Source organism: Chrysochloris asiatica, unplaced genomic scaffold, assembly GCF_000296735.1.
Source record: "Chrysochloris asiatica unplaced genomic scaffold, ChrAsi1.0 scaffold00188, whole genome shotgun sequence".
NCBI classification, from domain to species: domain Eukaryota; kingdom Metazoa; phylum Chordata; class Mammalia; order Afrosoricida; family Chrysochloridae; genus Chrysochloris; species Chrysochloris asiatica.
The window spans coordinates 5,064,104-5,068,569 of NW_006408706.1; the positions used below are offsets into that span (position 1 = coordinate 5,064,104).

General features: G+C 43.7%; 1 protein-coding gene and 1 pseudogene across 1 annotated transcript in view; one reads left to right on the forward strand and one right to left on the reverse strand.

Moving 5' to 3' along the window:
• Window positions 1-4,466, forward strand: part of UGT8 (UDP glycosyltransferase 8) — a 186,339-nt gene that overhangs the window by 51,365 nt on the left and 130,508 nt on the right. The window lies entirely within an intron of this gene.
• On the reverse strand, window positions 172-1,376 carry LOC102825683 (annotated as a pseudogene).

Below are 4,466 nucleotides of genomic sequence, written 5' to 3' on the forward strand. Positions count from 1 at the left end.
AATTAAAAAAAAAACCCACAAAATAAAACAGGAATCAATCAACATGTATCTTAGAAGTCCTTCCAAGAGTCTCAGAACTCAACAGCCATGGAGGCTGCCACCGTGTCTTCTTTGCTCAGCCTGCAGCTCATTTAAGGCTCATTAGATGACTTGTGTTCTAGGGTTTTACCATTAGACTTGTTCCGCCAAATCCAAGATCCTGAATTTATCCAAATTATAGAAACATGCTTTCACCACCCATCCACCAAAGTACCTCCCATTCAGATCCACAACAGCTTATTTGCAGATTCAACCCTCTCAGATTCTAAAAATATTCGTACTGCTTCATCATCAGGGGCACCAGGAATTTCAAATATTCCGCATTTTTCAACTTTCCCATATTTTTCACATTCTTCATTGATTTCAACTTCCAGGTCTTCATCTACATCTCCTGCACCAACCATATTCCTTAGTAGGACCACTTTAGTAGGACACTTAAATATTTCAGTTAATGGATTTGAATCTAATTTTTTGGATGCATCTTTCTCAGTAGCAACCCCAATAACGATCTTGTCTCCTCGCTTGCTTGTTTTTTCTTCTGACAGTGCAGTGCTCAGCCCTTGTTCATGCTTCCCAAGACCTTGACCTTCTCGGAAGCTGTACTTCTGCATGATTTTATGTGCTACTGTGCTACCCATGTTAGCAAGGAAGGAGTTACTAGGCCCGGTTGGAGAGCTCGGCCTATCTTGTTCATCATATACTGGGGGAGGAATAGCAGCTTTGGAAGACTGTGATCAAGGTCTCGAATCCTCTTCATAGGGAAAATCTCGGGGTAGTTCTTTGTCTTTTTCTACAAGAGAAGTGGGTGACGCAATAGCAGCTCCGCCCATACTTCTTTTCCTCCTCTCTAGCTCATAATCTTCATCTTCATCAGAATCTGGATCCAGTCGCCTTGAAAATCCACTAGCTTCATGTCTGTCTTTACACTGCTTTTCTCTTTCTTCTATTTCTTTCTGTTGTTCCAGTTCCCGCTGTGTTTGTCATTCCTCTCTTTGGCGCTTTACTACTTTCTCATAATCATTAGGAAACATAGGATCATATTAATCAGCCAAGGGAATCAAAACTTCTCCCGCAGAAAATCCACTAGGAACAGGATCCTTTAGGCCAGCTGCCACGTGAGGTGGTGTGTCCACAATTTTCCGGTCGTCTGAAGAGCCGCCTCGTTTCACGTCAATGACTGGGGCAAGGACTGTGCTTTGCTTTGTCCTTTGGTTCTTAGCTTGAGTGAGAGCTGCCTTCTTCACCTGAAGCTGAGACTGAAGAAGTTTGAAATTTTTGGACCAGCCTTCTGTTTTTGAATCACTGGTCTCAACTCCCAGGTCATCATAGAGGGGCATCTTTGCAGTTTAATGCCGGTCCGCCCGGCCGACTTTCCCTATGGGCCGAGTGGCGGCAGCACAGAGCCTGGGGCCGAGGCGCTCAAGCTCCGTACCGAGCCCGGAAATGCACCATTTTTAATGCTGGTTCTCTGTACTGGTTTGGCAGTAGCCCTGCCCTCTGAACTTCACCCAGGTGGAGTGGCCACAGAGGGAGTCCCGTCTTGATTGATTCCAAACTGAAAGTATTTTCATTTATATTGTGAGTTTTCCACTTGCATGTGTGGGAAACTGAGGCCCTGCACCTTACGCTAGATCCAGAGCTCTGATGATGTTCCATGAGTGGAGCTTCTCTGGGTTTTCAGTCCCTCCCCCAAGGTGTCTTTCCTACTTTGCTGTCTCTGCCACCTCTAAAACCGGAACTCCTTACCATTTCCTTTTGTCTATCTTTCCTATCCCTTCCTGCTTTCTGAGCTTTATCCCTGGGCAAATGCTGCCTATCGATAGCATATGGTTGGTTGTTCTAATGAATGCACATTTCCCTGATATTATTGATCATACCTCTTGGTGTTATTGCTGACCTTATTGGCCTATCATTTGGCTGAAAGTGGAGCCCTGGGGATGAGTTTAACTGCTGGCCTGAAAGGTGGCTAAGGACTGTAGGTTTTGGCATTCCACTAATCTTTTAAACCAGGAAGCCTGGTATTTATATGATTTTGAATTCTATTTCTCACTTTTCTCCTTATGCATCCAGGACCTCTTATTAACAATATTGCAGTGTGATCAGCAGTAGTAGCCAGTCACCATAGTTCTTGTGGTCTCAGGTCATCGAGGCTGGGATTCACATGTTCATCCCCAGTGAGATGGATTGGCATATTGGCAGCATCAATGGGCTCAAGTGTGGTAACGATAGTGAGGTTGGCCCAGAATAGGGCGTGTTTCGTTCTGCTGTGCATATGGTTGCTATGAATTGGTACCAACTCAATGGCACCTAACAACAACATCATTAGTCTTTCAGACTAATTGTTTTCTTGCACCTTTAATTTTTTTCACTCTTCACTCTTCTTTATTCCGACTGGGGCGATACCTATGATGGTGGTGGTGGTGGTAGTGGTGGTGTGCTGTCAACTCGGTCTGGACTGATAGTGACCCTGTGTAGAGTTTCAGAAGATGTAAATATTTACAGGAGTAGGAAGCCTCACCTTTCTCCCATGGAGCAACTGCTTGATTCACACTGTTGACCTTTTGGTTAGCAGCACAATGCATAACCACTGTGCTATCAGGGCTCTCTTGATACCTATAGTTGCATCTTATATATTGTTGTTGTTGTTGTGAAGTGTCGTCAAGTCAATTCCTACCCATAGCGATCCTGTATAGGGTTTCCAAGGAGTGGCTGGTGAGCTTCAACCCCTGACCTTGCAGCAGTTCAAACAACTTTGCAGTCTGACGCATTAGCCCACAGTGCCACACCAGCACTCCATCTTATATAGCTGATCACAATTCTCTACTCACCAAAGTAGGATGTGGAACAATTGTGTTATTCAACCCTATCCTAGCAATGTTATAAGAGACAATCAAGATAGCATTAACTTGTGTCATAAATGCACATACACACAGCATTGTAGTAAATTATTTAACCTCTCTTCTAGCCAGAGTGTTATAAACTTCCACCAAACAGCTTTTTCCTGATGGGTCTGAAAGGTTGCTAATGGATTATATAATCCTTTTGTGAGTGACTATTTAATAGGTTTAATTGTGAAAACTTGACACTCAAATGTAAATATAAAATGAGCCATCTCAGAAGTAGGAGAATTTGTGGGGACCTCACCACTATCAAAAAATAAGAGCCAGGAGTGGTGTGTATCCTTTGGACCCCAAGATCCCTGTGCATTCAACTTCCTTGACCCAAGGACAGAAAGCTGTGACAGGAGTGGCAGAGGAGCAGCAGCAGCAGAAACAAGAGTCAGAACACAAGACAGAGCAGTAGGCCTCCCAGTCCATAGAGTAAGTAAAGTTGAGTGGCGTTGGGCGAGAGACTAGTTTATATAAGGGGGTGTCCCCAGGCAGTTAATTGGGGGAGCTAGCTCCATAGGAGTTTGCTGATCTATGGAGCTGGAGCTAAATGCCGTCAGACTGAGACTTATGCTAGAGTGGAGTGTTCTTTGGGCATTTGTCAGCTGCCGTTAAAGAGCTCTTTAATTTTGCCAGAAAGGCAGAGGCCAGACCAAAAGGCTGAGGGCCAGAAAAAGCATGGGCATGGCAGAGGAGAGGTGGTCTTGACTGGAAGAACTGTAAGCATTTCTGACCCTGAATTATAACCTGTAAGCTTCACAAATAAACCTCATTACTGTGACTTTGGTGTCTTGAGTTCTACATGACCATTGCAATATATTATTGTACCTAGCTGAGTAGAGGCAGCTGTGTGTCATAAATTTTGTTGTATAAGGAGCTCTGGTAGCATAGTGGTTACGAATCAGGCTGTGAACCGCAAGGTCAGTAGTTCGAAACTACCAGCTGTTCCGCAGGAGAAAGGTGAGGCTTTCTGCTCCCATAAAGATTTACAGCCTCGGAAACCCTGTACAGGGTCGCTATGAGTCGAAACCGACTCCACAGCACTTAACAACAACAAACAACATAAGTATATGTATATATATGTATATTCTTGATGTTGTAAAATGTCAGGTGCTGCCATATGTGTATGTTGAAAATCATGGGTCATAATTAAACTTTTAAATTCCCACTGTGCTGTCTAGAATCCTTAATACTAATATACAGATTGATACATGCTTATATGGGTGTTTTGATAAATATAAAGTTATAATAGCTTTTTATTTATTAAGAATTTTTGGTTGCTGTTGTTAGGTGCCATCGAGTTGGTACTGACTCATAGCGACCCTATGCACAACAAAACAAAACACTGCCCGATCCTGAGCCAACCTCACAATTCTTGACATGCTTGAGCCCATTGATGCTGCCACTTTGCCAGTCCATCTCTCTGGGTGTCTTGCTCTTTTTCTCTGATCCTCCACATTACCAAACATGATATCCTTCTTGAGTGACTGGTCCCTCCTGACAATATGTACAAAGTATGAAGTTTGGCCACCTTGGCCT